This window comes from Lolium perenne, chromosome 2, assembly GCF_019359855.2.
Source record: "Lolium perenne isolate Kyuss_39 chromosome 2, Kyuss_2.0, whole genome shotgun sequence".
NCBI classification, from domain to species: domain Eukaryota; kingdom Viridiplantae; phylum Streptophyta; class Magnoliopsida; order Poales; family Poaceae; genus Lolium; species Lolium perenne.
This window is the reverse complement of record NC_067245.2, coordinates 25,457,507-25,473,623: the sequence shown is the minus strand read 5'-3', so window position 1 is coordinate 25,473,623 and position 16,117 is coordinate 25,457,507.

The window sequence follows — 16,117 nt, the reverse complement described above, 5'->3', positions numbered from 1 at the left end:
TGTATATAGCAGCAACAAACCGGGTTGTGAGTGTAGTGGTTGTGGTTGAAAGAGAAGAGGAAGGAAAAACCGTCCAGAGGCCGGTATACTACCTGAGCGAGGTGCTCTCCCTCTCAAAACAAAACTACCCTCACTTCCAGAAAATGACTTATGGCGTGTACATGGCCGCCACCAAGCTTAAGCATTACTTTGAAGAGCACCCCATGAAGGTGGTGAGCGAGGCACCCATTTCCGATATCATGTGCAACAAAGATGCTAGCGGAAGGATTGCAAAATGGGCAATTCAGATATCACCATACATACCGGTGTACGAAAGGAGAGACGCCATAAAATCACAAGCTTTGGCTGATTTCCTTGTTGATTGGGCGGAAATGCAATACAAGCCGCCAGATCAAAGAATAGAATACTGGAAAATGCACTTTGACGGATCCAAACTCAAAGAGGGTCTAGGTGCCGGTGTGGTGCTTACCTCACCCAAGGGAGATCATCTCCGGTATGTTTTGCAAGTGCATTTCAGGGCATCAAACAATGTTGCTGAGTACGAGGCTCTGATTCATGGGCTAAAAGTCGCAAAAGAAATCGGTGTGCACCGGATCATTTGCTATGGGGATTCAGATCTCGTGGTGCAACAGAGTTCCGGAGATTGGGACGCAAAAGATACAAACATGGCCTCGTACCGGTTTCATGTGCAAAAGATTGCCGGCTTCTTTGAGGGCTGTGAGCTTCACCATGTGCCACGAGCGGAAAATGAAGCCGCGGATGCTTTGTCTAAGTTGGGCTCATTTAGGCAAGAAATTCCTCCCGGAATAGCCTTGGCGCACTTAAGGGTACCATCGATCAAACCGAACCCGGAGTCGGAATCAATTTTCGTACCGGAATCACACATAGTACCCATGGACATCGATGAAGGGAACCCGGGGACTGCTCCGGTAAACTCGGGGACTGCTCCGGTAAACTCGGGGACTGTTGCAGCTATACCGGAAGAGACAATGCTGGTGGATATCATGGAGATAGATGCACCGGTGTTTCTGGTTCGAGAGGCACCATCATGGGCTAAACCTATTAAGAAATTCCTGATCAACGGCACCTTGCCGGATGACGAAAATGAATCCAGAAGGATCCAGAGGAGGTCCAAAGCATACACCATCATCAATGGCGAGGTGTACAAGAGAAGTGTAACCGGTGTCCTTCAAAGGTGTGTGGAACCGGAAGAAGGAAAAGAAATGCTTGAGGAGATTCACCAAGGAGAATGTGGGCACCACGTTTCATCAAGGGCGCTGGTAGCAAAAGTATTCCGGCATGGGTTCTACTGGCCCACTGCTTTGGAGAATGCTGAGGATTTGGTATGAAAATGCAATGGGTGCCAGAGGTACGCCAAGCAAAATCATACCCCAGCGTCCGGTTTAAAAACAATACCGCTAACATGGCCATTTGCTGTTTGGTGCCTTGATATGGTTGGCCCATTCAAGACTGCAAGGAGCAGCATGACTCACATCTTGGTCATGGTGGATAAATTCACCAAGTGGCTAGAAGTGAAAGCTATCGCAAAGTGTGATGGGCGCACAGCGGTGAAGTTCTTAAAAGATGTCATTTTGCGGTATGGCTACCCGCATAGCATCATAACAGACAATGGAACCAACTTTGCTCAAGGTGAGTTCAAGAGATTTTGTGAGGATAACAACATCCGGTTGGATTTGTGCTCGGTAGCACACCCACAAGGCAATGGCCAGGTGGAAAGAACGAATGCTTTGGTACTTTCCGGTATCAAACCAAGACTCATTGAAGCGGTGGAAAAGTCACCGGGGTGTTGGCTCGATGAGCTACCATCAGTGCTGTGGAGTATAAGAACAACTCCAAACCGGTCCACCGGATACACTCCATTCTTCATGGTTTACGGAGCAGAAGCGGTCATACCAACCGACATTATCCATGATTCACCAAGGGTACAACTCTATACCGAGCAAGAGGTCAAAGAGGCCAGAGAAAACGATGTGGACTTGCTAGAAGAAGCAAGAGAATTGGCACTGGCAAGAACAGCCATTTACCAGCAAAACCTCAGACGCTATCATAGCCGGAAGGTTAACCCGAGAGTATTCCGGGAAGGAGATCTGGTGCTACGCCTGGTGCAGCGCACTGAAGGCCGGCATAAGCTTTCACCTCCATGGGAAGGTCCCTTCGTTGTGAGCAAAGCTCTCCACAATGATGCTTATTACTTGATCGATGCACAGGAATGGAAAAAAGGAAAGGCGGACAGGTCCGGAGAGGAGAGCAAGCGTCCATGGAACATAGCTCTGTTGCGTCCTTTCTACTCTTGAAGTTGTGGAGTAAGAAGTTTCTTTTTTGTACCTTATATGCAATGAATAAAAGATGTCGGAACCTCGAATGGATCTCGGGGACTACCCCTAAAGTTGCATGCAATATGTTTATTTTTTCAGTTCGCCGGTTGCCTAGTGAACATTTTTTCTTTCCGGTTTAGTAGCGTGGTAAACCTACCGGAGTCTTCGACTCTGCTGCTGTCCGCAACCCGGCTTCATGGCAAGCAAGATAAACCGGTAGCAATTAAGCACGCGAACTGCGAAAAGAGAGAGTGGGAACGAACAATCCGGAAAAGCTTAACTAACCCCGGTTAAACCGGTTTTTTGCAAAAATTTCGAGTTATTTCTAAGTTCAAGAAAATGCTTGCTTGGCAAAAGAACCTTGTGCTCATACGCCAAAGAACGCCCAGAGAAGGCAGGCAGAGCCAAGGTAAAAGAACCAAGTGTGCATCAAATTGGATGCGGAAACAATTCCGAAATCTTTGCAGTGCAGGATAAAATCAAAACGATAAGCAAATATGCTAAGGCAAACATAAGTTAATTAACTACCGGTATGGTATACCGGCATGAACTGTTGTACCACAGCCAAAAGGGAGATTAAGTTTTACATCACGAACCCCGGCATACCGGGGTAGAATTTAACCAGCAGTGTTTTAAGTCAAACAGGATAAACAAGCATGTCACAGGCAAACAGATAGCAGCAAATGTTCAGGCAACAGGGGCTTCGGGAGGAGCGTCGTTGGCGTCAGGACCCTCTGGAGGCGCGTCACCGGCTCCGGCCTCCTCATCAGCTTCACCTTCCTCCTCGTCGCTGAGATAGTCCTTGACGTCTGGAGGAGGGGGATGAAGGTGCGCATATCAGCGTACTCCGCGATGTGGTACGCTCAATCCTGCCGCTTAGCGGTGAGGACCGAGTCCAAATCGGTTTCAGCTCCTTCGCGCACTCCGATGAGGGCGTCCAGGTCCAGCTCCGGGTACCAGGAGCAGGCCACGCGAAGCGCGGAGTCTGCTCCGGCACGGGCAGCAGAGCACTGCCACTCCCGGATCCTTCTGCCGGCACCCTTCAGGCGGTCGCTGATGAGGGAGAAGGTGTCTGGCACCACTTCTGCAGGCCAGAGAGTCCGGAAGAGCTGGGTGGCCACATCGGGGATGTCGGAGAGGTTCCGGTCTATGGCACGCATGTGCGAGACCCGCGCGTTCAGCACAACCAGGTGGTCATAAGGATCCCAGGGCGCACCCAGGTTCTCATATGCCTGTGCCACCCGGCGCTCTCCAACCCTCTTCACGACAAACGCCTAGGAGTCCGGGAAGAGCCCTATAAGGCGAAGGAAAGAAGTTAAGCAAATGCTACCGGAAGAGATAAGTTTGTAAGCAGAAACCGGAAAAAGGAAAAAGGAAGAAACTTACGAAGGGCAAGCGCATCAGTTTGCGTGACCAGAAGGTCGTACTCCTTCTGCTCCACCTCCAGCCGCGCGGCCTTGTCCTCAGCAGCTTTCCGCGCCTTAGCGGCCTCCTCCAGCTCAGCCTGCAACACCACATTGGCATTGCCGGCATCCTCCAGCGCCTCATGCAGCTTGGCCTCCGCAGCGGATTCTGTTGGGGGATGACCCCCGGTATGCCAAAGGCATGCCAAACCGGATGGTTTGGGCCATCAAGATACCGGTTTAATATTCTTACCGGAGCACAAAGATAAGAATTTGGCTAAGTGAAGCTAAGCCGGTATCCCCAAGAGGGGTATACCGGAACCAGATAAAGAAGATACCGGAAAGAAGGGCCTGTCGGCAAGACTGGTCAAAGATTCTCTTCAGAGCTAGAAGACAAGGATGAGCTAAGAAAAGTGACTTTAATCGGAGTCCTGTCGCCAAAGAGAGGGGTGACGCTGAAAGAAGCCGGAGGACGTCAGCGTCCCTGATTAAAGAAGACCCCGGCATCATCCATGATTAAAGTAGCTTTGTAAAGTAGTTTGTCCAGTCAAAGATGCCATTAGGGTTTCTTGCTCTGTAAGCCACCCTCTCCCCTATATAAGGAGAGGGGGCACAGTCTCTTACAGGTGCGTGCAGATAGAAGAGATTAGACGATAGACCTTGTATCCAAGAACCTGTAACCACGTTGAGATCAATGAAGCTAGCGATCTAGTGCTGAGTTCTTCCTCTTGTCTCTCTTCTTGCATACCGGCCTTTGGTTGTGTTCTTGAGGAAAGCATCCGGAAGTTCGTCCCATCTAGTCGCAAACCCTCCCCCGAATCCTCTAGCGCCCATTCGGCCCCAACTTAAGCCATCCCATGGCATCTGCTCGTTTGCCACGACGACAGTTGGCGCCCACCGTGGGGCATGAAGTGGCGCTTGCTGGAGTTCACATTCGGGCGGGCATCCTCGACGTCGCCGGCCAGCGTACGGTCTCCGCGTTGGTGCAGCGCATCTACGCCATGGACTTCATCAACGACAACGCGGGTTGCTTCGCCAACGGCGGCATCTTCCCCAAGAACGGCCGCATCATCGAGTTCGGCAGGCACCGCATCTACTTCAGCACCGTTCCGGTGCGCCAGTGCCTCTCGCCGGTACTGGTGGCGCCGGATCCGCCAAGGTGGCTACATGCTGGCCGCGCTCCAGGCAGCGTGGAGGTGATGGTGGCAGGTGCGGTCGACGCCGGCAAAGAAGCTGCGGAAGAAGGCGCTGGGCGTGCGGTTTCGACCCGTGCGGCCAAGCCACCGCTGGAACGCGGCGCAGGCGCAGCGGGAGCATCATCCGCGCCACCGGAAACACCACTCCAAGCGGCGTTGAACGTCCTCGCCACCCCCATCGCGCAGAACATCGACCCGGCAGCGGCTCAGGCGGAGCTGGAGGCGCAGCGCCAGAAGATGCTCGAGAGTGGCAAGGACATCATCAGGGCGCAGCGCGAGCTGAACCTAACCGTACGTGAGTATAACGCTGCCCATGGCTTTGCTTCTGTTAGCGCTCATGCTGCTAGGATACCGGAAAACCGGCTTAAGGCTCGCAATCTAGATCAGGATCTGCGCAAAGAAATTGCTGCCGGCAAAAGCACGTCTGCATCTGTGAGCATTGTAGAGAAACCTAAGTACAGTAGCCCGGATAAAACAATAAAAGCTGCTAAAGCTGCTGTAGCGCTGTGTGATTCGCTTTCCGGGGACGCTCTGGCAAAACAACAAGAGCGTGTCCGGGAACTTCTTGAGACTATCGAGCAGCAAAATGCTGAACAGCTTGATAAGCTGAACAAGGTTGTGGCTTCAAAATCCGCGCGTTCAACCAGGAATGCCGGTAGCAAGTCCCATGGGCAGGCTTCGTCCCCCCATCCGGACAGAAGAAGAGAAAAAGAGGTGAATGCGCAGCAGATGACTGTGTATGATCCGGTTCTTGCCGGAAAGCAACAAGCCGGGCAATTTGATGCCGGCAGAAAAGGCCAAGGGGCAAACAGAGGCTATGCCAGAGAGGGCTATGCCGGAAACAATCATGCCGGTAGGCAAGAAACTGGGTAAAATTATCGAGCTGCAAGGGCGGCGTATGATGAGGAGGAAATAGATCCCCCAAGGTACCGGCAGGCAAGGGCCGCGGTACCGGAATGTTATGATGAGGCTGATTCCGCAAGACCGGCAGCATACCGGAACCCGTTGGGAGAACGCTTGGGAGAAAGATACCTACCGGAACGGGATGCGAGGCACCGTCTGGATAAAGTATACTTGTCAGAAATGATCAAGGAAGAAGGTCCCCCGGGCCCAAAGTGTTTTGGTCCAAGGATCATGAAAGAAAAGCCACCAGTTCGCAACTTTATGTTGCCTCGTGACACAAAAACATATGATGGCACCACGAAGCCGGAAGACTGGCTCGCGGACTACGTGACCGCGGTATACGTCGCAGGCGGCGGAGGAACCGTAGCTGGAGGAGGAAACCGGTGATGGGCCGTGAGAATCATACCATCGTTTTTGGTTGGACCGGCAAGAATCTGGCTAAATAACTTGCCGGCAGGAAGCATAAATGGCTGGTTGGATTTTGAGGAAGCTTTCGTGAGCAATTTCAGCAGCACCTATCAGAGGCCAAACAGGCCGCAACAGCTTGCTTTGTGCATACAGCGCCAGAACGAAACAAACCGGGATTATCTGGCCCGGTGGAACACTACAAGGAACTCCTGTGAAGGGGTAATCGAGGCGCAGGCCATTGCTTGGTTTAGCAGTGGGTGCAGGAGAGGTTCACCGTTGTGGCAAAAGCTGCAGCGGAACATGCCGACAACGTTGGCAGAGATGATACGTGTGGCGGATAGCTATGCGTTGGGAGACCCAACGCAGCTGGCAGTGCAACCTGAGCCGGAACAACAACGCCAAGAGCAACACCGGGATAACCGGAACAACAAAAGATGGGAAGATTTTCCGGATCGAAGGTACGGTCCGCAGCAGGTTGCTGCAGTGCAAGAAAACTCTGAGGCCAGCGGCAGTCAGAGGCAGAGAACCGGATCGCAGCCATGGGCGGGTCCTAAAAAACAGTGGGTAGAAAAGAAGCCTTGGGTTCAGAAAAAAACTGGCAAGAACCCGCGAAGTACACCATGGAAGCTGCCATAGACCAACCATGCCCGTGGCACACACCGAATCCGGCACACCCGTCAAACCATCTGACGAAGGATTGTACCTGGACCAAGTACTTGATGCAAAAGGGAACGGTAAAAGATGCACAACCGCCGCAAGACATGCCGCGGCAACAACAGCTACCACCACCACCACCGCTTACCGGGGCAAACGCCTTACCGGTGCAGCCAAACCGGCAGCAGTATCAGCAAGTTAACCAGGTGGTGGAAGGCAATGGCCAACCGCCTCCACCGGCACCTTTGGGTCGGAATGTTTACAAAGATCCAGATATGTGCTGCATTGTGTTCGTAACTGAGCCAACCGACAGAAAGCCTATATCGCCGTTTTATGGAAGTGAACGCGGTGATGCCGGCAGTACCAAAATATATGCTGTGGTCTGATCAAGAGATCTCGTGGTCATTCAAGGATCACCCTAAGATCATGCCTAACCCGGGTGGCTACGCTCTTGTCTTGGACCCAATCATGCAAGGGCCAAATGCTCGAGTCAAATTCAGCAAGGTGCTGATAGACAATGGGAGCAGCATAAACATCATGTACCGGCACACCATGAACATGCTGGGCATAACAGAAAATATGCTTCAGCCAACGCGCACAACGTTCCATGGAATCGTTCCGGGACTGTCCTGCGCACCGGTTGGAAAAGTCCGGGTGGATGTATCGTTTGGAGGACGTGACAATTGCCGGGTTGAAAACCTTGAGTTTGAGGTGGTGGACTTAGATAGTCCTTACCATGCTTTGCTGGGGAGACCAGCGTTGGCTGCTTTCATGGCCTCAACTCATACGGCGTATCTCAAGATGAAGATGCCGGCACCTCGTGGACCCTTGACTGTGGTGGGAAACTACAACGTCTCACTGGAAACAGCTTCCGCCGGATCAAACCTGGCAGAATCGCTGGTGATTGCTGAAGAAAAGAGGAGGATGCAAACCGCGGTTGTGCTGGCTTAGTCCTCACAGCTGAGCTTAGCGGCAATGAGTGCAAACCTGGGCACACCGGCATTCAAGCCAACAAAAGAAACAAAGGACATTGTGCTGGATCCGGCTTACCCTGAGCGCACCGTTCGTATCGGTGCCGGCATGAATGAGGCATAGGAAAGCGCGCTCGTCAGCTTCCTCCGTGAGAATCGGAATATCTTTGCCTGGTCAACTGATGACTTGGTAGGTGTTCCGAGGGAGCTAGCTGAGCACTCATTAAATGTCCGGAAAGATGCAAAGCCGGTAAGGCAGCCGCTGCGCCGGTTTCCTGAAGACAGGAGAAAGATCATTGGAGAAGAAGTGACAAAGTTGTTGGTTGCCGGTTTCATTGTGGAAGTACTGCACACTGAGTGGTTAGCCAATCCGGTGCTGGTCGAGAAGAAAAAAGAAGAGAACATGGAAGCAAAAGCTCCAAAGGTGTGGCGCATGTGCATCGACTACACCAACTTGAACAAAGCTTGCCCAAAAGACCCTTTTCCTTTACCTAGGATCGATCAAGTGATTGATTCCACTGCAGGATGTGAGCTGTTGTCTTTCTTGGATGCTTATTCCGGTTTCCACCAAATCCCCTTGAAAAAGGAAGATCAAATAAAAACCGCGTTCATTACCCCGCACGGGGCTTATTGCTATGTCACTATGCCTTTTGGTTTGCGCAACGCTGGTGCAACGTACCAGCGCTGTATGCAAAAATGCTTGTTTGATCAAATCGGAAAAAATGTGCAAGTCTATGTGGACGATGTTGTGGTAAAAACTAAGGTAAAAGAAACCTTAATCGATGACCTCCGGCAAACATTTGACAATTTGAGAAGATTCCGGATGAAACTCAATCCGGCAAAATGTACCTTCGGAGTCCCTGCCGGCAAGTTGCTCGGTTTTCTCGTATCAAGCCGGGGCATTGAGGTCAATCCGGTAAAAATCCGGGCAATTGAAAGAATGACCATACCGCGCGATCTAAAAGACGTGCAGGAGTTTACCGGAAGCTTGGCATCGCTAAGCCGGTTCATAAGTAGGTTGGGAGAAAAATCTCTGCCGCTCTATGCTCTCATGAAAAAATCCGACACGTTCGTCTGGACCTCTCAGGCAGACGCAGCGTTTAAAGAGCTGAAAACAATGTTGGCCACAACGCCTATACTAGCTTCACCTCTAGAGAGAGAGCCTATGCTATTATACATAGCAGCAACAAACCGGGTTGTGAGCGTAGTAGTTGTGGTTGAAAGAGAAGAGGAAGGAAAAAACCGTCCAGAGGCCGGTATACTACCTGAGCGAGGTGCTCTCCCTCTCAAAACAAAACTACCCTCACTTCCAAAAGATGACTTATGGCGTGTACATGGCCGCCACCAAGCTCAAGCACTACTTTGAAGAGCATCCCATGAAAGTGGTGAGCGAAGCACCCATTTTCGATATCATGTGCAACAAGGACGCTGGCGGAAGGATTGCAAAATGGGCAATTCAGATATCACCGTATGTGCCTGTGTATGAAAGGAGAGATGCCATAAAGTCACAAGCTTTGGCTGATTTCCTCGTGGATTGGGCGGAAATGCAATGCAAGCCGCCAGATCAAAGAATAGAGTACTGGAAGATGCACTTCGACGGATCCAAATTGAAAGAGGGTCTAGGTGCTGGTGTGGTGCTTACCTCGCCTAAGGAAGATCATCTCCGGTATGTTCTGCAAGTGCATTTCAGGGCATCAAATAATGTCGCTGAGTATGAGGCTCTGATCCATGGGCTCAAGGTAGCAAAAGAAATCGGTGTGCACCGGATCATTTGCTATGGAGATTCAGATCTTGTGGTGCAGCAATGTTCTGGAGATTGGGACGCAAAAGATGCTAACATGGCTTTGTACCGGTTTCACGTGCAAAAGATTGCCGGCTTCTTTGAGGGCTGTGAGTTTCACCATGTACCACGAGCGGAAAACGAAGCCGCGGATGCTTTGTCCAAACTGGGCTCATCTAGGCAGGAAATTCCTCCCGGAATAGCCTTGGAACACTTAAGAGTACCATCAATCAAACCATGCCCGGAATCGGAATCAATTTTCTTACCAGAATCGCACATAGTACCCATGGACATCGATGAAGGGAACCCGGGGACTGCTCCGGTAAACTCGGGGACTGCTCCGGCAAGCTCGGGGACTGTTGCAGTTGTACCGGAAGAAACAATGCTGGTGGATAACATGGAGATAGACGCACCGGTGTTTCTGGTTCGAGAGACACCGTCATGGGTTAAACCTATTAAGGAATTCCTGATCAACGGCACCTTGCCGGATGATGAAAATGAATCAAGAAGAATCCAAAGAAGGTCCAAGGCATACACATTCATCAATGGTGAGGTGTACAAAAGAAGCGTCACCGGTGTCCTTCAAAGATGTGTGGAGCCGGAAGAAGGAAAAGAAATGCTTGAGGAGATTCACCAAGGAGAATGTGGGCACCACGCTTCATCAAGGGCGCTGGTAGCAAAAGTATTCCGGCATGGCTTCTACTGGCCTACAGCTTTGGAAAACGCTGAGGATTTGGTAAGAAAATGCAATGGGTGCCAGAGGTACGCCAAGCAAAATCATACCCCAGCGTCCGGTTTAAAAACAATACCGCTAACATGGCCATTTGCTGTTTGGTGCCTTGATATGGTTGGCCCATTCAAAACTGCAAGGAGCAGCATGACTCACATCTTGGTTATGGTGGATAAATTCACCAAGTGGCTAGAAGTGAAACCTATCGCAAAGTGTGATGGGCACACAGCGGTGAAGTTCTTAAAGGATGTCATTTTGCGGTATGGATACCCGCATAGCATCATTACTGACAATGGAACCAACTTTGCTCAAGGTGAGTTCAAAAGGTTTTGTGAGGACAACAACATCCGGTTGGATTTGTGCTCAGTGGCACACCCACAAGGCAATGGCCAAGTGGAAAGAATGAATGCTTTGGTACTTTCCGGTATCAAACCAAGGCTCATCGAAGCAGTAGAAAAGTCACCAGGGTGTTGGCTTGATGAGCTACCATCAGTGTTGTGGAGCATAAGAACAACTCCAAACCGGTCCACCGGATACACTCCATTCTTCATGGTATATGGAGCAGAAACGGTCATTCCAACCGATATCATCCATGACTCACCAAGGGTACAACTCTATACCGAGCAAGAGGTCAAAGAGGCCAGAGAAAATGATGTGGACTTGCTAGAGGAAGCAAGAGAGTTGGCATTGGCAAGAACAGCCATTTACCAGCAAAACCTCAGACGCTATCATAGCCGGAAGGTTAACCCGAGAGTTTTCCGGGAAGGAGATCTGGTGCTACGCCTAGTGCAGCGCACTGAAGGCCGGCATAAGCTTTCACCACCATGGGAAGGTCCCTTCATTGTGAGCAAAGCTCTTCACAATGACTCCTTTTACTTGATCGATGCACAGGAGTGGAAAAAAGGAAAGGCGGACAAATCCGGAGAGGAGAGCAAGCGTCCATGGAACGTAGCCCTGTTGCGTCCTTTCTACTCTTGAAGTTGTGGAGTAAGAAGTTCCTTTTTTGTACCTTATACGCTATGAGTAAAAAGATGTCGGAACCTCGAATGAATCTCGGGGACTACCCCTAAATTTGCATGTAATATGTTTATTTTTTCAGTTCACCGGTTGCTTAGTGAACATTTTTTCTTTCCGGTTTAGTAGCGTGCTAAACCTACCGGAGTCTTCGATTCTGCTGCTGTCCGCAAACCGGCTTCATGGCAAGCAAGATAAACCGGTAGCAACTAAGCACGCGAACTGCGAAAAGAGAAAGTGGGAACAAGCAGTCCGGAAAGATTTAACTAACCCCGGTTAAACCGGTTTTTTGCAAAATTTCGAAGTTATTTCTAAGTTCAAGAAAATGCTTGTTTGGTGAAAGAACCTTGTGCTCATACGCCAAAGAACGCCCAGAGAAGGCAGGCAGAGCCAAGGCAAAAGAACCAAGTGTGCATCGAATTGGATGCGGAAACAATTTGGAAATCTTTGCAGTGCAGGATAAAATCAAAACAATGAGCAAATATGCTAAGGCAAACATAAGATAATTAACTACCGGTATAACTTACCGGCATAAACTGTTGTGCAGCAACCAAAAGGAAACTTAGAGTTTTACATCATAAACCCCGGCATACCGGGGTAGAATTTAACGGGCATTGTTTTGAGACAACCAGGACAAACGAACATATCACAGGCAAACATTTAAAAGAAGATCATCAGGCAGCAGGGGCTTCCGGAGGAGCATCGCCAGCACCAGCATCGTCCAGAGGCTCTTCATCAGCTTCATCCTCCTCCTCGTCGAGATAGTCCTTGACGTCAGGAGGGGGAGGGATGAAGGTGCGCATATCGGCGTACTCCGCGATGTGGTACGCGTGATCTTGCCGCTTAGCGGTGAGGATCGGGTCCAGATCGGTTTCCGCGCCTTCGCGCACTCCGGTGAGGGCGTCCAGGTTCAGCTCCGGATACCAAGAGCAGGCGACGCGGAGTGCGGAGTCTGCCCCAGCGCGGGCAGCGGAGCACTGCAATTCGCGGATCCTCCTGCCGGCACCCTTGAGGCGGTCGCTGATCAAGGTGAAGGTATCTGGCACCACTTCGCCAGGCCACAGAGTCCTGAAGAGCTGGGTGGCTACATCAGGAATATCAGAGAGATTCCGATCAATGGCGCGCATGTGAGACACCCGCGCGTTCAGCGCAACCAGATGGTCATAGGGGGTCCATGGCACGCCAAGATTCTCCTGGGCCTGGCCAACGCGATGCTCCTCAACCCTCTTTATGGCAAAAGCCTGGGAGTCCGGGAAGAGGCCTGCGCAGAGAAAGAAAGAGGCTAAGAAAAGGCAGCCGGAAGAAAATGTAACCGGAAGGAAAGACAACCGAAAGAAAATGCAACCGGAAGAAAAAAGCTTATAAGCAGAAATCGGAAAAGGGAAAAGGGAAGGAACTTACGGAAGGCATGCGCATCATTCTGCGTGATTAGCCGGTCATATTCCTTCCGCTCCGCCTCCAGCCGCGCGGCCTTGTCCTCGACACCTTTCAGCGCCTTGGCGGCCTCCTCCAGCTCAGCCTGCAACACCATATTGGAGTTGCCGGCATCCTCAAGAGCTTCATGCATCTTGGCCGCTGCGTCGGCTTCAGCAGCCTTTAGCGCCTTGGCATGGTCAAGGCCCAGCTGGATGAGCTGAGCCTTGAGCTCCTGATAGCTGGTCTTCTGGGCGCCCAGCTCCTCCTGGTGCTGCCGGATAAGCTGCTCCTTCTCCCCTGAAACCCGGAAAAGAAGATGTTAACAAAGTTGTACTGTTAAGATGGAAAGAAAAGCAAGCCAACCGGAAAACAGGAAAGTCGTACGTTGGGCGGCGGCGAGCTGCTCCTTGAGGGCTTCAATGGAAGCTTCCGGGATCACTGTTGAACAAAAATCATAAGTGTTAGAAGAAAGAAAAATTTCCGGTAAAAAGATGCCGGTGGTACAAAAACTTACCTTGGCACTTATCATGTGCCTCAGCAAGATCCCGGTGCTCCCATAGAAGCTCCTCAAAGAGGACCTTCCGAGCGTCAGCCGTGAGCTGTTCAAGAAAAAGAGATTAGTTAAAGTTTTGCGCTAAGAACAAGGTTCTTAACCTGAAACTCGGGGACTGGCAGTGCTAGTTTCACGCGTTTTTAGTTAAAGTTTTGCGCTAAGAACAAGGTTCTTAACCCGAAACTCGGGGACTAGCAGTGCTAGTTTCACGCGTTTTTAGTTAAAGTTTTGCGCTAAGAACAAGGTTCTTAACCCGAAACTCGGGGACTGGTAGTGCTAGTTTCGCGCGTTTTTAGTTAAAGTTTTGCGCTAAGAACAAGGTTCTTAACCCGAAACTCGGGGACTGACAGTGCTAGTTTCGCGCGTTTTTAGTTAAATTTTTGCGCTAAGAACAAGGTTCTTAACCCGAAACTCGGGGACTGGCAGTGCTAGTTTCGCGCGTTTCTAGACAAGTTTTGCGCTAAGAACAAAGTTCTTAACCCGAAACTCGGGAACTGGCAATGCCGGTTTCGTGCGTCTTTAAGTTAAGTTTCGTGCTAAGAGCTATGCTCTCAACACAAAACTCGGGGACTGGGAACATAGACAAGAGAGAAACCGGCATGAAACTAAAGAAAGGATAGAAAAAATCTGGAAGCAAGGAAATCGGTAAAAGTTGAAAAGAGTTGGTAAAACGTACCATCAAGTTGTTCGTGGCATCGTACCACGCGCTGTCGAGCTCCTTCACGGTGCAGCGAAGCCGCATGAAGTGCTCCTCGGAAGACCGGTGTCGTGGTATCGTCACGGCATATGCCATAGGGTGGCTAACGAAGGTGGTTCCTAAGAGATCTCACGGCGGTATCCGGATGCGGGTATGGGGACGAGCGACACGGCGACGTACCCAGGTTCGAGGCCCTCCGATGGAGGTAACACCTCTACTCCTGCTAGAGATGTATATGATGATCACACAATACAATGTTGCTCCTTGAGCTGTGTCCGGCTGCTCCTGGGAGGCTAAGGAAGACAAGAGTCTCTCTCACAGGGCAGCGCTAAGGGTGGAAGTGAGGTCAGAATGATCGATCCCCTGCTCGAGAGGGGGTAGTGCGGCTTATATAGGCACCGGCACTTTACATATAAGACCCTATAGTCTACTGGCCGGCTTGGCTGGCTCCGGCTTCCGCTCCTTCTCGAGGCACTGACGTCAGGAGCCGTTGAGGCCTCATGGCCTGTCCCATCCGGCTGCCGAAGTCAGCGGTATGGAGAGGAAGTGTCCCTGTCGCCATCAACCACTGTAGCCAGTACGGATCGACGTGGGCCATGATGGCCGGTCCGGCGCGTGGCACTATTGCTCCACAGTGCCCCGCGCTTTACGGAAGATGAAGTCGGCGTGGACTTCGCGAACCCGGATCACCAACCCGGTTCCTTCTAGTGCAAGACTCGCCAGCCTCGAGTCGGTCTGAGGTACAAACCCCCAGTCGGATATGGCTTGTAGAAGCCGGCCCAGCTACAGCATTGGTGGCCGCAGCCAGGCCGACTAGGACCTAGAGCCAGCCGGCTTCCGGACCAGCCGGCCACGGCTCCAGCCGGCTGCTCCTCAGCCGGCCTTTGCCGCGAGCCGGCCAGTGGTCAGTCGGCTGCTCCGCGTCCATTGCCCTACCCGGGGTCTTCCCCCCCCCCCCCCCCCACATTAGCCCCCGAAGCTGGCAAGGTCCTGCGTTTAGAAGGACCTAGGCAGGTTTTCCTGGCTTTTTGATCTCTTGAACATATCTGACGGCACTCGGAGGGGCCGACTGAGAATTTCCATTCAGCTGGCTGCGCCCTCATCCGGCTCGTTCTGGCCGGCTGCTCCTAGCCGGCCGTGATTTTCACTTCTGCAGCTTTTGCTTTTTTTACAAGTCTTGGCGATGTTTCTGCCTTGCTGGGAGAGTTTTGGGCCGGATTGAATTTAATGTCCGGCTCCGGCTTCGGCGCGCCGGAGTCTCCGCCGCCTCGGGTCCTGCGCCCGACTTGACCGGTCTGACGTCAGGCCGCTGCTGCCGGTTCGTCTGGTCACATCAATGTCTCCTCCGGATCCGGTGCGGTCGTGGGCGACGTGGTGTGGCGGTTTCCGGTAACCGCAGCGATCGTGGGGGGAGTTATGGCGCAGAAAATCCGGGCGACGTGGCCACGTCTGCCACTTGGAGGCCAACCATCCGCCGCGGGCGGCTATAAATGCCGCGCGGGGGGGAATCGAGGCGGCACTCCCCGCACTTCTTCTTCCTCGCGCCCCTGCTCCGCTCGCTCTTCCTCGCGCTCTTGCTCCTCGCTGCCCCGGGGAATCGAGGCGGCACTCCCCGCACTTCTTCTTCCTCGCGCCCCTGCTTCGCCTCTCGTGGTCTTCTTCTTCCTCCTCTTCGTCAATGGCCTCCGCCAGCGGGTCTTGGAGGGGATCGTACATGAGGGACGACGACATCGAGCGTCTGGTGCGCCTCCGCCGGATTCCGTCGACGGTGATCATGAGGACGCCCGACGCGGAGGTGGAGCCCAAGCCGGAGCCCGGCGAGCGCGTCGTCTTCGGCGCGCATCTCGACCGCGGGTTGGGCCTGCCGGCGTCCAACTTCTTTCACCACTTCCTCGAGTATTTCGGCTTGCAGCCGCACCACCTGCCGGCCAACGCTTGCGTCCTCCTCAGCTGCTATGTGGCTTTCATGGAGGCGTATGCCGGCTTGTGGCCGGACATAGACTTCTGGAGCCGCCTCTTCTTCATCAAGGCGCAGACGACCGACGGCCACCTGCGG